The sequence below is a fragment of the Panulirus ornatus genome, chromosome 22 (assembly GCF_036320965.1).
Source record: "Panulirus ornatus isolate Po-2019 chromosome 22, ASM3632096v1, whole genome shotgun sequence".
NCBI lineage: Eukaryota > Metazoa > Arthropoda > Malacostraca > Decapoda > Palinuridae > Panulirus > Panulirus ornatus.
Genome location: NC_092245.1, coordinates 19753784 through 19771226, shown reverse-complemented (window position 1 = coordinate 19771226; position 17443 = coordinate 19753784). Strand labels below are relative to the sequence as shown.

At 48.2% G+C, this 17443-nt stretch overlaps 1 protein-coding gene across 1 annotated transcript in view; it reads right to left on the bottom strand.

The window, feature by feature from the left end:
• Positions 1-17443, bottom strand: part of LOC139756640 (uncharacterized) — a 333434-nt gene that overhangs the window by 233058 nt on the left and 82933 nt on the right. The gene's annotated exons all lie outside the window — the stretch shown is intronic.

The window sequence follows — 17443 nt, the reverse complement described above, 5'->3', positions numbered from 1 at the left end:
CCCGCGCCATCCCAGCAGAGCCCTCAGGGCACCAAAGGCAGGCCAAACCCTACATTCAGAACTAATCAAGATCAGGTTATCACCACCCCGCTCGAGGTACTTCCTATGTAATCATACCCAAAAAGGCAGAATAATTACACCTTCCACGAAGCAGGAAGAAGAATCAGCTATGCCAATACAGAACGTGGAACCTGAGGATTTCCTGCGTTAGTAGACACTTAAGGAAATAGCAGGTTCTGAGGCGGGAAGAGAGGATGTACACTGCCGGGCTGGCAACGCCTGCCCTCAGGGAACCACAACTCAAATATGTCCTTATACGGTCTCTGCTCAACAAGAGTTCGTGGATCGTTGGTATAAGTTGTTGGTCCAGCGATGGCTCCCCCACCGGCACGCCCCAAGAGCCAGGTGGGACCCGAGGCTGATGGACCACCAGGTTCTTCGTCTGGTGTGCACCGGTAGTGACTGTCTGGACGTTCAGAAGAAAAGAAGAGCATATAAGGCTAACAGAGAGCTCGAGAGAACGGCATGGCCAGCAGGCTGAGGGAGGAGCCACCCATCCCGGTGCTATATGCCCGCGGAACCTCCGGTTTGTGTCGTGAAACCTGTCACTTACGGTTGGCCGAGGCTGGAGTGAGGGACTCGTTGAACCTGGAGGGTTGCTGAAGTGTTTATGGTGATGTTCATGATGACTGGGGCCTGGAGGCAGCGAGCGGTGAAGCTGACACCACCATGTAAGTAGGAGTGGCGATGGTGAGGGCGCTGAGCCAAACAGACCCAGGCCCGAAGTGCTACCCACTGGCACGCTCCACAGTGTGTCCTCCGTCGTCTGGTATAATGGAGGTGGCCAGCCTGGCCCGGGCCATCTTGCCGTGGAGATGGCCAGTCGGGCCCGGGCCATCCAGCCGTGGAGATGGCCAGCCTGGTCCGGGCCATCCAGCCGGAGAGGTGGCCAGTCTGACCCGAGCTATACTGTGCCCCTGACAGCACCATATAACAGACCATCTACTGACGGAGGGTACAGCAAGTTAAACTGGTGCCCTGCAGACTCCAACAGGAGGTCCTCAGACAACGAACCAGTCCTCCCCTTGTTAGATGAACTGAATCATCCCTGAAGCAGACCTCAAAAGGTATCATCAAATACGTCACTTACCGTCTGACAGATGTGCGTGACAGACAGAGAGACGGACAGGCACAGTGATGGACGGGCGGCCGTGAGACGTAGATAAACTTTCAGAAAAACTTGTTTCACTTCGACAAAAATTCACACCCAGAGTCAAGTCAGTAGTCGACCAGCATCACTCATCCTGTATCGTCAGAGTTAAACCAACCATTTCCCTGACCTGATTAAAAGCGGCCATAGGGCGAGCTTTCACTTCTCCACTTCATTTAACCTGGTGGTCCAGAGGCCGGGCTTCGAAAGACTCCTCTGTGCTCCTTATCCCTGACTGTAACATCCGTAACTGAACTAATGGCATGTCACTTTTCAATTCCAGTCAACCGTCACACTTTTGTAGACAGTATGAGCATAATATCCCTTTCCTATACCGTTCTCCTGTCTTTTGTGACAGTCCAGGGAGGCATTCTTCCCTCCCTAACATCACAATTATCATGACAATCCATGAAAAAAAAAATATTCCTTTTTTTCTTGTCAACTAAACTTACTCTCCATCCCTTCACTACCCTTCTCTCCTCCCCTGACACACTTCGTAGCTTAGATAACAGCCCAGAATACCTTCCTTCCCTTCTTGGTAACCCATTGTGCTTTTCTCTCCTTCATGGCGGACTCAAAGGAACTTCCATAACTTCATGGCAGCCAAGAGAATCTTTCCTCCCTTCATGGCATCTCAGAGGGACCTATCGTCCCTTCATGGCAGGCCAAAGAACACTTCCTCTGCTCATGGCAGCCTTGAGTACTTTCTTCCCTTCATGGCAGCACAGAGAACTTTTCCTCCCTTCATCTTATGGCAGCCTTAAGCACTTTCTTCCCTTCATGGCAGCACAAAGAACTTTTCCTCCCTTCATGAGAGATCAGACTACCCTCTATCCAATCATGACAGACCAGACTACCTCCCAGCCAATCATGACAGACCAGACTACCTCCCAGCCAATCATGACAGACCAGACTACCTCCCAGCCAGTCATGACAGACCAGACTACCTCCCAGCCAATCATGACAGACCAGACTATGTGTCCACAGCTTATGTAACCTTCCTTCCTGGAAGCTCACGGGTGTGCCTAAGGTGCCATTCATAACGGCCCGTCACGACAATGCTGAGGATTTACCGTATGAAGGAAGATTTCACGAAAAAAAGGACCTTCATTCCATCTTGATTGCGACGGTACGACCCTTGATCGCAACAAGCACGACGCGCACGACCCTTGGGGTATGGTTTGACCTACGACCACCATCATCGTACCCAAGGGTCGTACTGTCATGCTCCAGAAGTTAACTGTAGCCCAGTAGTACTGGCTGCTGTTCGGTGCCACACTGCACCTGCTGCGTCACAGTTGAGCGGGGCGGCCCACGGCAGACCAGGCCCCAGTGGGTGATCCTGGCGGCGCCTCAGAAGGGGTCGGCGAACTCTTCCCTGGATGAGCCTCAGGTGCCATGGAACCCTTCAGTCTTGTGAACACGCGTCATATGGCATGATTAGCCGGGACACGATTTCCTCCACAAAATCTGGGTTATCCGGGTCCCGCCCTTGGAAATGACAGGGCGTCACCTGACAGACAGAGACGCTATGATCCCCCGCAGGAGGCGAGGAGCCCTTGGTGACTGCGGACGCGGAAGAACACGTCGCAAGTTATGTCTTCGGATCCTCAACCATCCCTACTTGGTCCTCTTTCCATGTTTAGACTTCAATTTGCATGAATGCCGTAGTAACATTCTAAAAATAGCCCTGAATGAGTTAGTACGTCCATCCTGCTCATGCCATCTGCATAGCGTACACACACACACTCATACACACACACACTAGGGGCGTAGTAATTCGGCAACGCCTCCTGAGAGGCGCGGCTCCAGCAGTAAAAGAGACAGGAAGGGACTTTGGTTCACCAGAGGGCGCTGCGCCGGAAGGGACTTGCAAGCGCTGGGCAAATACCTAGCGAGGTTTACCCACACCGCTACGCTAGCCTCGACGTCTCCTGAGTCCAATGTTTCCTAGGATGTGGCCAAACTCCCGTATCTGCTGCCACACGCCGCTGTATGGGCGCTGGAAGCTGTGGCGCTGGGGAATATAAGGATATTTACATGACCTGCTGCCCTACCGTTGGGTGAGACGCCACCAGCCTCGCTAGGCCACCTTACACCTCCTGCAGAAGGAACCAACAACAACCAGAGGTCTTCAGCTCAAGCTACCAACTGTTCCAGTGAACAGTGGGTCTTTCATTGTCATTTCTCGCACTTCTTTTCAAGTTCTGATCAATCCTTCGTTTTCCCAGTACTGTCCTACACATCTTTCTTTTGTCATATGTATTTCTATGTGAGGTCGGAGGTTTCCAGCCACGGATCGAAGTCCTCATCACAGCCAAGTCCTGGGCGGAGGAGCATAAGGAAGACCACGGATCGAAGTCCTCATTACAGCCAAGTCCTGGGCGGAGGAGCATAAGGAAGACCACGCATCGAAGTCCTCATCACAGCCAAGTCCTGGACGGAGGAGCATAAACAAGACCACGGATCGAAGTCCCCATCAAGAAAGTAGGAGATAAAGAGGGAGAGATAGTTAAAGAATAGTGTAAGAAAAGTATAAGGAGAGTAACAAGAAGAAGAAGAAAACCAATCTGAAAGTTTTGAAGGAAATGGGAAACCTGCCTCTTGAAAAATACCAGGTAGTAAGTGTTAAGAAAGACATGAAAAGGTAAAGCGTTCCAAAGTTTAGCGGTGGTGGGAAAGAGACAGATATCACAACAGGCTGCCGGCCATACAGTCAACAAACGACGCAGTGGACCGCCGAGCATTTCATATTTCCATCATCCCAATCTTACGTCGACCAGGTCACCTTTCTGGAACCCTTTCCAATGTTCTAAGTGTTTCGTTTTGTATCGTGTCTCAAGTACCCTTGTACATTCTAATACACCTCATACCTCTTATCTTTTATTTATATGTAACACACATCTGGGACTCAGTTATCGTTTCGTTATTGTCTGCTGCCGCTACATTCGTTTTCTGTTTCTGTTTCTCATTCACTCTACTGCATAACCTTATCATTCATTGCAGCCTTGATAAAACTGAATATTATTCTCTGAGTCTCTCTTCCCAATCTTATATTTCCTGATATCATTTTGCGTCTCTTCGTAACCTTTTTTGTGTTCGTCATTGTCGACCTGCTCTGCTTTTCTTACTTCCTGATTATCTGCTTCAGTAATATGTCTTCCTTTATCATTATCATTATTTCCACGCGTTGTTTTCACCTCCCAAACTTTTCAAAATTTTGTCTCTGACACGAATCTTTTGTTGCTGTTCAGCTTCAGGCAAAATTTTCGAAGATTTTCATTCAGTCTCCCTTGTCTAGTCTAATAGATTCATGTTATTTCATAATACTTCTCTCATACATTCCTAAATCTTATTCTATAGTGGTCGACATGGCACGACCGAATACATGCCCTAATCCTAGTCCTCTCAGATGGAATGGAAAGTAAACATCATGAGAATCAGGTCGTGGAAAAGATCAATGTGAACTCCTCAGGTGTGTGCAGACCTGACTCAAATGTGGGAAGGGTATAGGAAAAGGGAGAGATGAAATAAGGAAGAGAATGCCACAACTTCGATATTCGAGGAACGAAGGGGCTCCCATAACGGTCAATCCTCGTGAGGTAAGGTGTCACACAGAATCTAAAGGAGGCAGCGCTTAGCCCGTGGAGCGGGACCAGGCCTAAGGGAATGAGACACTTGCAGACGGCTGACGGGAGAACGAGCCGAAATAGAGCCTGGAGAGAGAGAGAGAGAGAGAGAGAGAGAGAGAGAGAGAGAGAGAGAGAGAGAGAGAGAGAGAGAGAGAGAGAGAGAGAGAGAGAGAGAGAGAAGATCCGAAATGTCATTATGGCGGGCGGACCCTGGAAGTGACCTGACCTGGGTTACATCCACCGTATTACTTTGGCTGGTGGACTCTGGTGGTAGCCCAGGGGTCACACCCACAGACGGTGCTGCCGTGGTCGTGGGCGCTCTAGCCCAGCCCCAGGGGACCTAACAAACGACCCTGGAGCCTAGGCCCCCGTACTGGACAAGACGAGGTAAACTGGCGCGACAGGGGCTGGCTGCTTGCGTAAACTTCACAGAGGTTTGTAAAACAAACAACCCACATAAGATGGAAGCCATCATCACCACAGGAATGTCTTTATGCCAGCAGCAAAGTTGGGTTCGGTCGGCAGGTGAGATACGAAAAGAAAAACCATCTTCCAGACAACAGACGGAGTAGACGAGCACTCAGGATGTACAGAGAAACAATGATGATCAAAACACAACAGGTGTTACTTGCTACATCGGTCTCAGTAAACATTTGAAAACGTTTCGACAACATTCTGACCATCATAAACGTTCATGTCTCGTCCCATTTTCCCATTCAGGGCTGGAATTCGTCCAGACCCAACGGTCTCAGTAAACATTTGAAAACGTTTCGACAACATTCTGACCATCATAAACGTTCATGTCTCGTCCCATTTTTCCCATTCAGGGCTGGGATTCGTCCAAACCCAAAATGGGTATTGTGAGGGAAGTATCTGACACATACCGGCGACCGAGGGTGTAGGGGGCGTCCATCGACATAACACACCCACCACTACACGCCTGCCCATCACATTATACCGCTGCCTATCACAACACAGCAACCCTACACCCCCTACACATCCCAACACGGCCACCATTACTGTCCTACCCAACACAACACAGGCACCACTACACCCGTACCCAACGCAACACAGCCACCACTACACCCGCACCCAACGCAACACAGCCACCACTTCACCCGTATCCAACACAACACAGCCACCACTACACCCGCACCCAACGCAACACAGCCACCACTACACCCGTACCCAACACAACACAGCCACCACTACACCCGTACCCAACACAACACACCCACCACTACACACCTACCCATCACAACATAACCCCCACTAAAACCCCCGCCCATCACACGACAGCGACTTTTACACTCATGCATATCACACTGCGGTCGCCACGACCCTCCTGCACCATCACAATACCATCTCTCTCTCTCTCTCTCTCTCTCTCTCTCTCTCTCTCTCTCTCTCTCTCTCTCTCTCTCTCTCTCTCTCTCTCTCTCTCTCTCTCTCCACCAAATACGCCACCAATGTAAAAACTTTATGGAGACCAATAAAGCAATAAGCGTCTCCCTGGAGCAGGTCAGGTAGCACTAGGTATGTATACCCCCCTGTTAACATACACTGTCACTGTGTTCAAGATGATTTAGAACATCCAGTAACCATTGTAAATCTCTGAAGGCCACTTGTGATAAATCAATTTTTATCAGACGAGCAGCTCCCCAGGTGTATGGACAAGGTGATCCCCCAGGCGCGTGGGTTGACGTCCTACTGTTCCCTAAGCCACCTGCTGTACAATGTCTTCATCTCCTTTGATATACACATGAAATACGTGGGTATGATGAGTGACCCTCCCCAGCAGGAGAGAACGGCGAACCAACGGAGCGACTGTCGCAAGACGACGGACGGGCAGGGCGACAACGCAGTAGCCTCACCTTCGCTACTCTGGTCGCCCACGCTCGTCCACGACCGACGAGTCCAGCCCGATACATCATCCTACACCCGTTGGGACGACTATAATCTACGTCCCTGACACGAGCGTTGCGTCATCAGCCCAGAAGCACAGAGGAGCTGCGTCTCTCTCTCTCTCTCTCTCTCTCTCTCTCTCTCTCTCTCTCTCTCTCTCTCTCTCTCTCTCTCTCTCTCTCTCTCTCTCGGACACCAGTGATCAATCCGCCAATCACGGAGCAGAGAGACGGTATTCACAAGGTGTTTCTGGACTACAACTGGTTAGCATAAAACCCAGTGAAGAGCCTCGCGGGTAGTACGTGAGTGAGTATGTTTACATCTAGATCCAGGTGTTGCCTCCTCCTACAGGAAAGCGTAACGCAAGAGCGGTCGACGCCCAACCGCAGTCCTAATTCTGTCATATTTCACAAACACACTGGAGAGGAGGCGATACATCTTTTTGAGCGAGATATGTTTACTCTTCTTCGTATTTGCCTTCCAGATAGACGCACCTCATCACCTGGAGATATTACTAGTGTTTAATACAGTATGAGAGACAATCCAAGTTGAGCGAGATATGTTTACTCTGCTTCGTAGTTGCCTTCCAGATAGACGCACCTCATCACCTGGAAATACTACTGGTGTTTAATACAGTATGAGAGACAATCCAAGCTCCGAGTAGGGTTATGAGGCCGTGTGGCCACAGGTCACGGCCCATCGTGTTTTTAGTCCTGGAATTAAAAAAATGGGAAAACGCTCAAGGCTTTACTCAAGCCGGAATACAGAATAAGCCACGGCCCCAGTAGGCGGCCCTGGGGAGTGATGGCTTGGTACATTCTACCTCACGACGGGGACTTGTGTCGCCATCAGGAAAGACGTCCAGAGGGCCAACCCTGGACTGAAGGGTAGGGTAGGGACGCTGGAAGCCATATAATCCACCAGCCCTTCCAGGATGACATGCCTTTCATTCATGGAAAGCTGGAGGTGGCCACACGATACCAGAGGAACGTCAGATGTGAACGTTACGTGGGGGACTGAGTGGGGACGCAGGTGGGCGGCCGGGTACATTATCTTTATAAATGTTTGAAGAAATACATATCATGGCTCTTTACATACATATATATATATATATATATATATATATATATATATATATATTCCTATGAGTCCACGGGGAAAATGAAACACGAAAAGTTCCTAAGTGTACTTTCGTGTAATAATCACATCATCAGGGGAGACACAAGAGAGAAATATAACAGTCAGTTGATATACATCGAAGAGACGAAGCTAGGACGCCATTTGGTAAACATGTGATTGTCCAAAACATTTTTTTTTTTTTTTTTTTTTTTATACTTTGTCGCTGTCTCCCGCGTTTGCGAGGTAGCGCGAGGAAACAGACGAAAGAAATGGCCCAACCCCCATACACACGTACATACACACGTCCACACACGCAAATATACATACCTACACAGCTTTCCATGGTTTACCCCAGACGCTTCACATGCCTTGATTCAATCCACTGACAGCACGTCAACCCCTGTATACCACATCGCTCCAATTCACTCTATTCCTTGCCCTCCTTTCACCCTCCTGCATGTTCAGGCCCCGATCACACAAAATCTTTTTCACTCCATCTTTCCACCTCCAATTTGGTCTCCCTCTTCTCCTCGTTCCCTCCACCTCCGACACATATATCCTCTTGGTCAATCTTTCCTCACTCATTCTCTCCATGTGCCCAAACCATTTCAAAACACCCTCTTCTGCTCTCTCAACCACGCTCTTTTTATTTCCACACATCTCTCTTACCCTTACGTTACTTACTCGATCAAACCACCTCACACCACACATTGTCCTCAAACATCTCATTTCCAGCACATCCATCCTCCTGCGCACAACTCTATCGATAGCCCACGCCTCGCAACCATACAACATTGTTGGAACCACTATTCCTTCAAACATACCCATTTTTGCTTTCCGAGATAATGTTCTCGACTTCCACACATTTTTCAAGGCTCCCAAAATTTTCGCCCCCTCCCCCACCCTATGATCCACTTCCGCTTCCATGGTTCCATCCGCTGACAGATCCACTCCCAGATATCTAAAACACTTCACTTCCTCCAGTTTTTCTCCATTCAAACTCACCTCCCAATTGCCTTGACCCTCAACCCTACTGTACCTAATAACCTTGCTCTTATTCACATTTACTCTTAACTTTCTTCTTCCACACACTTTACCAAACTCAGTCACCAGCTTCTGCAGTTTCTCACATGAATCAGCCACCAGCGCTGTATCATCAGCGAACAACAACTGACTCACTTCCCAAGCTCTCTCATCCCCAACAGACTTCATACTTGCCCCTCTTTCCAGGACTCTTGCATTTACCTCCCTAACAACCCCATCCATAAACAAATTAAACAACCATGGAGACATCACACACCCCTGCCGCAAACCTACATTCACTGAGAACCAATCACTTTCCTCTCTTCCTACACGTACACATGCCTTACATCCTCGATAAAAACTTTTCACTGCTTCTAACAACTTGCCTCCCACACCATATATTCTTAATACCTTCCACAGAGCATCTCTATCAACTCTATCATATGCCTTCTCCAGATCCATAAATGCTACATACAAATCCATTTGCTTTTCTAAGTATTTCTCACATACATTCTTCAATGCAAACACCTGATCCACACATCCTCTACCACTTCTGAAACCACACTGCTCTTCCCCAATCTGATGCTCTGTACATGCCTTCACCCTCTCAATCAATACCCTCCCATATAGTTTACCAGGAATACTCAACAAACTTATACCTCTGTAATTTGAGCACTCACTCTTATCCCCTTTGCCTTTGTACAATGGCACTATGCACGCATTTCGCCAATCCTCAGGCACCTCACCATGAGTCATACATACATTAAATAACCTTACCAACCAGTCAACAATACAGTCACCCCCTTTTTTAATAAATTCCACTGCAATACCATCCAAACCTGCTGCCTTGCCGGCTTTCATCTTCCGCAAAGCTTTTACTACCTCTTCTCTGTTTACCAAATCATTTTCCCTAACCCTCTCACTTTGCACACCACCTCGACCAAAACACCCTATATCTGCCACTCTGTCATCAGACACATTCAACAAACCTTCAAAATACTCATTCCATCTCCTTCTCACATCACCACTACTTGTTATCACCTCCCCATTTACGCCCTTCACTGAAGTTCCCATTTGCTCCCTTGTCTTACGCACCCTATTTACCTCCTTCCAGAACATCTTTTTATTCTCCCTAAAATTTACTGATAGTCTCTCACCCCAACTCTCATTTGCCCTTTTTTTCACCTCTTGCACCTTTCTCTTGACCTCCTGTCTCTTTCTTTTATACTTCTCCCACTCAATTGCATTTTTTCCCTGCAAAAATCGTCCAAATGCCTCTCTCTTCTCTTTCACTAATACTCTTACTTCTTCATCCCACCACTCACTACCCTTTCTAAACAGCCCACCTCCCACTTTTCTCATGCCACAAGCATCTTTTGCGCAATCCATCACTGATTCCCTAAATACATCCCATTCCTCCCCCACTCCCCTTACTTCCATTGTTCTCACCTTTTTCCATTCTGTACACAGTCTCTCCTGGTACTTCCCCACACAGGTCTCCTTCCCAAGCTCACTTACTCTCACCACCTTCTTCACCCCAACATTCACTCCTCTTTTCTGAAAACCCATACTAATCTTCACCTTAGCCTCCACAAGATAATAATATATATATATATATATATATATATATATATATATATATATATATATATATATATATATATATATATATATATATATATATATATATGGGGAATGAAGAGAAATAAAGGTAAATAAAGCCAAGATGATCCCGAGAAGTAAAACATGGGCGAACCTGAGCGTCGCGTCCAGAGGCAGGGAGCGGCCGAGACGGAGGCAGGACCTTCGTGGTGGCGCGACCTTCAGCAAGAGTGCGACCTGACCATCATGACCAGGCACCTTCATCGCCTACCCCCTCACTGTTTACATCACGGTATGAAGAGTGGAACCTTCTCTGTCATCATATTACGCCACTGTTTACATTTCCGTCCTCAGACCTCCTGTAGTTTTTTCTTTCTTAATTGCCACTTTGTGAGCATGCCATTGTACGGGAGGTGGTTGTGTGAGGTGGGGAAGCTCGTCATTAACACTGTGAGGGAGCTAAGGTAAAGGAGGTAGTTGTGTGAGGTTTTGAGAAGCTCCACATTGACGAGTGTGAGGAAGCCAAGGTACAGGCAGTGGCTGTGTGAGGAGGAAGGAGCTCCACATTAACAAGTATGAGGGAACCAAGGAGGTGGCAATGTGAGGAGGAAGGAGCTCCACATTAACAAGTATGAGGGAACCAAGGAGGAGCTCCACATTAACAAGTATGAGGGAACCAAGGAGGTGGCAGTGTGAGGAGGAAGGAGCTCCACATTAACAAGTATGAGGGAACCAAGGAGGTGGCAGTGTGAGGAGGAAGGAGCTCCAAATGAAAGAAGTGTCAGGTTGAGCAAGGTAAATGTGTGGGTAGTATTGTTGACGCCGCCCCTGACCACCAGCAGTCCAGCCGGCACCCCTGCTAAACACCACCAGCTGGTCCCCACACCCACCCTCCTCCCGGGCACCTCCTGGCCGCTGGTCAAGATAAACACGCGATGCCTCAACACCTACACGAGTGAGCGGACGCGTGTAAGAAGTTTACATGTACTATAAAGGGATTCAAACAGCAACAGACCAATGGGTTCTAACGAGTCTGTATGGAAGAAAGGAAGAGACCAGAAACTTTAGCGTGGTAGGAATAGAGACGTATAGATGTTTCAAAGAGAAAATCCTTTGAAATTTATGCAGCAAAGGAGGGGCAAATGATCCCCTTTGGGGATACGAAGCAAAATATCTATCAAGTCTATTTTTGAGAGTATCTAAGACACTTGCTACAAGCATTCTGTTAAATCATTCCATGTAGTAACGATACTGTTGAAGAAAACGTTCTTCGCCTCATTCGAGGTGAAACGTTATCCTTATGTTTTTATCCACACCTACAAGTGATATCAGAGGATCCGAGCCTAAAGTAGATTATCAGATCGAGATTATCGAACCCTTTGGTAATTATGAATACCTGTAGTAGATCATCTCTCAACCTTCTCTTCTTCAAGGTGTGGACGCACCACTGAACTGCAAAGAGTGATGATAATTTCTTAAGGTTCAAATTCGAAATCCCCCTACCTATGAATCCAATAAACTGTCCATCTATCGATGTTAAAAGTGATTCGCCTCCTGCCAGTCCAGTCCATCAGAGCGTCTATGTCAAACTGAAAGCTGCGGGCGTTGATCTTCTGTTGTATATTGTTGACGAACTTAGTACCGTCAGCAGATTTCGATATCTCACAACCCAGACTATTACCAGTATCGAGAATACGTATATGTATATATCTATATAAAAAAAGTAATGAGAACTGGTCCCACGATCGTTCCATGTACCACACCACTCAGTGCGTCTAACGAACCATTCTCAGGGTCGGTCAGTAATTAATACCTTTTGTTCACAAGTCAGCCAACCTCCCTAAACACCGAAGTACAATCTCATCTATACCATGTAACTTTACTTTTGTTAGTGACCTTTCATATGGAACTTTATTGGAACATTTCCTCTTGCAACTGTAGCTCAGCTGTTCACTTACACTATCAAGACGTACACTACAGAAACAGACGGACGCGAAGTTAAGACGCGTCGAAACTGACTTACGATTTAGGGCATATTTTACGTTCTACGTCGCAGGAAAACACACTGGCATTATACTTGGTGCCCCCCTTACGTCATACCCTGGAGACACAGAGCAAAAGCTGATGATGACCAAAAGTGCGCACGTAAGATACCTGCACAAAACTGCTTGGTCACCCAGCTTGTGTCGGGGTGAGGGAGCCAGTGTGTCCACCTGGCTGGCCGGGCCGCCGCCCTCACCCGACCTATGTTTACATCACCTGACCTTGACCGGCCACCTGCTGCACCTGACTCCATCTGTCGCCAACCTGCTCACTTCCTGACCGTGCTGACCCCACTAGAGGAGCGGTTAGGAGGGAGGTGATGGTCGTGTTGTGAGGAGAGGGATGAGGATAGTGAGGGGCGTCTCGGGTGCCTTGACGACCCCCACGAGAGCCCCGGCAGACACGACGACCCCCCAGAATAGGACGACCAGCGACCAGGCAGCCAGCCATGACGACCCCAAAATGGAACAACGAGAGTCCAGGTAGCCGTGACGACCCCCAGCATGGGATGACGAGCGTCCCGTACAGCTGTGACGACCCCTAGCAAGGCGTGACGAACGTCCCTGCGGCTGTAACGACTCCCAATATAGGTTGACGGGGCGTCCAGGCAGCTGCAACGACCCACATTATAGGATTATTAGCACCCTGGCAGCCGTGACGACCCCCAGCATGGGATGATGAGCATCCTGACATCCCTGACGCTCGCCCAATACACTTCATAGAAGAACTTCCCCTGTGGCACTACAACACGGTGCAGGAGGGTCGTGGTACAGCAGTTGAAGGGACCCACTGGGGGATGTGTCTGACCTCTGGCTCCAGAAGGAGGCGCACCACATGACTACTGCTGGTGACAGTTGTGCTGGTCGACAGCTACAGTTATGTTCCACTTTGTGTCCAGGTCCCAGAATCCTGAGGGTCGGGCTACCTGCCTCATACATACAGCAGTCTCGCGACAGACTTAACCGAGTTTTCATTACTGAAGAACACTGAATCACCTGACTCATTACTGTGCCACGGAGAACTGGCCAAGACACTGAAGCTCCCAGTCATGACAGACGATCGACCACGCCACCACCATACCTGCAGAGGCAAGTTGGCTCACCGGGTCAGGCGAGCGACGCCACGCCAGCCATACATGACCTTCACAAGTGAGGCTGTCATGTTCATCTGGGCTGTGGGAGGGGACGTCTGTGTCATGCACTTCTGGTGTGTGTGTGTGTGGCCACCTGTGGCGCGAGCACACCACCCACCCGAGGCATCACTTGCAATCTGCCTCCCCAGCAGGTGATACAGGACCGACCCCGACATACACCAGTCATACATGAGAGGTAAGGGAGGATGTGTACGTGTTTACCTAAACGAGTGAGGGAGGTGGGGTCAACCGGTCTACTGCGTAGATACAAGTGCCGGCAGTGGCTGGGTGTCCCTGCCTCCCCCAGGTCGACACAAGGCGCGGGCTGCTGAACCTGTGTGGGTGTAGCAGTGGGACTCCACCCTGCCCGACACCCAACAAGCAGGGTAGGTGTACCCGGCCTACACCACCATAACTTACTACACTTTCGCCTGGCATGTATGGAGGACCACAAGGGTGGACTACTAGAAGAAGAAGAAAAAAACTGAGAAGGGTAAGAATATTTAGGAGACGAGGGAAATATCCCCAGTGGGATAAGTCGAAGTTGAACCAGTTGGCGAGGGTTGGAGTACGATGCTTGGCCCTGAGGATGGTCCGAGAGGCAGGCAGTGAACTTCAAGATCATACACCACAAACGCACCAGGGGACCACTGGGACAAACTGACGAGACAATGAACAAGGCAGATATCTAAGGAAAACGTTACTTCCTCCTGTTGATTAATGAGGAAAAACAAATGTCAAAAAATAGAAGAACACGAGGCATGATACACAAATAAGGAGTACGATGAAGCATTTCATTTCCCTGAGCAGGAAGCACAGAGACGCTACAGACGACACGAACCACTAAGGAAGAAGGAAGACCCAGAACCTGGAAGCCACGTGAGGCAACAGATGGTTCACCAGGACCGACTAGCCCCTCCTACAACACAGGAACACTGCCACTCCTGGGCACGACACACCAGGAACCGCACCATCCCTCAAGCCTGGTCGACTTCACCATAAATCATAGTAGCATTTGTCAAGCCCCCCCGTGTTGCTGTTTGTCCGTAGCGTCACGTACCGCTGTGGACAGATAACATGATGATGTACGAGTGAGCAAGGTTACTGTAGATGGATGGGGCGCGAGGGACGCTTGGCATATGTGCACGATGCCCCCAGAGGGTAAGAGCCTGCCCACATGTGCCCCCCCCAACCCGGCCGTGCGGCACAGCCAGTGGGAGAACCAGTCTTGTCGCACCGCCCCTAGACTTGGCCCTCAGGGGCGCCAATAATATAACTCCTTAACTTACCCAACCCGTCCGGTGGCCGTGCACACAGCCGCCCGCCTCCCTACCCTGCCTGCTTGCCTCCCTCTCTACCCCTCACCCACACGTTACCCTGCCACTCCCCTTACCCGCCATCGAATGGCCATCCACTGTCCTCACCATGCACCGTGCGGCCACTCAGAGATCTAAAACGCCCAAAATCAAAGGCATGAAGACGGAACAGCAATATGAACAAAAGGTGTCTTCCATTTGTAGACGTGTCGTCCAGTGGTTTTACGCTAACACGAGTTGTTTTCAACGTACAAACTATCAGTAACATTCAACTATGGCCAGACAAATGTTGCAGTGATATCAGCTCCCACTAAACAGGTCTATTTCAAGAAGGGGAAAACAAATCTTAAACTTATTCTTAAAAATTCAACCATTTATTTCTTTTCGTTTCAGATCTGAGCCTCCTTACAGTTAAGGTAGGGGAACTTTATCAGTTCACACTTTCCTATAACATTTTCCGTGGCAGAGTACCCATTTCATCGACAAGCCCCTAGGGGAGGATGAACAGCTGGGTTAACTGTGGACCGACTGCTGCGACCAAGGTTCGAATCTACGCGGACTTAACCCCATCCGGCCCGTGAATGCGTCACGGTCAGCAACGCTAACCGGTACACTACGGAAGTCCAGACTACTATACGTGTGGTTCTTTCACAGTATCTTTCTGTCTAATGTTGAGCCTGAGGGAGAGGTGGGTGGGAAGGTGTCATTAGCTTTACTAACCTGTCTCTACTACAAATTAGATTATGACCGCAGGACACTCGCGCTGTCCGCCAGCAGATAACCTAAACATAGACCATCAGGTCGTCTGTTATCTGTCTGTCCTTCCAATGTACTATCTCGCCTCACACGACATGTGTTGAAGGCCTCTTCCTCCCCACCTGACTACTACTACCTACTGCCCCCACACACTACACCATCATACACACCACACCGTCATACACATCATACCCACACACCCCTTTGTCGTACGCCCTACACATACACCCCCCAAAGTAATACCGTCCACACCCACACTCACATTCTACACACCACATCCACACACCCCCACCATCACACAATCCACAGTGTGTAAATACCTATTTATAAACAAATGTGCGGGAGAACATGTCCTACATTAGTAGCAGCCCAATTCTTAATATTCCTTAGCATTATACAATCTCTTATGTCGTCTGTCCTGCCTCTGTCTGTCTATGGCCAAGTTACAAGGATGAATCAGGATCATGATAAACTGAATGGAAATAGTATAAAAAAGATGACCGAGACAGCACATCTACCTAATCTCTTGCATTTGATGTTTTCCAATATCCATATAATGTATAACAAATGAGAAATCACTGTAGTAAAATGAAAACGTAATTACAAGGTAAAATAAAAACTTGTGTTACCCCTCTAAATATTGAACGTTTTCTGTACTGTTTCTCTCAAAGAAAACGTAGAACCCATTCAAACATAAACAAATTTGTTTCTGGTTATCAAGTATTTCTGATAATGAACAAGTTACATCAACGGGACAGCAAGAGCTTAGCAATTCTGGGGACCAAAAAAGTGATATACTCTAACTCTGAGAGACACAGTTGTTCATCAAGAGGTACAAAAGGTTACAGCCAAGGTCAATAGCACGGGAAAATTATTTTCTTACGTGTGACTATTGCATAACACACAATACAAATCGTGAGAATAAAATTCATGATTAATGCATCCGGTCATGTATCTCAGGTGTGTGAGACGGAGCAATACCTGGGTAAAGCCAGGAAGAGTTAGGCATGTGTCCAGACCAAAATTACTCCAACACTTGAACTCTTAGATTCGATCCTAGGGCGTCAAAGAGGACACAGGAACCTAGATAATGAAGCTACATATTTGTGAAGGTTTACGATCGTCAGGCTCCATTTTCTAAACTTCCTCTAAATGAAAAAAGAATATTGTAAGCTTCTGTATGCTGCCCACGTTCCTAATTTTATCAATCAGATCACTGGCTCTGAGTCTGTGTATGATCTGTCCTGCTTGGAGTCTGTCATTGACCTGTGCCTTCTCTTCCACCTCCCTCTACATAGGAATGACCCTCTACAATGATCCTGTTGCTTAAAGACACACTTGATGACTGGATACCAATATATATCCAAAGAGCTGTAAAGCCTTCCCAATAAAACTCTGGAAAATATACAAGAAAAACCAAAATGATCAAAAACAAGTGTTATTTAAGCATCTAAGAAATGCATATCGAAAGCAGCTTTATGAATCTCACCCCAGTGCACTAAAGGAGTCAGCAGATACCATCACTTAAAAGTTTCGAACATATAGAATAGAATTTCCAATCCCATTTGACCTGCAGGAGGCCCCGCTACCGATGAGATTATCCTGACGCAACAGACTACAGCCGCGGAACTCTTCAGAATCTCAGTCCATTTCCGCGAGTTTTCTTCGTGTGGAGAGACGTGACGTTTTACGGCGTGGCGATGTT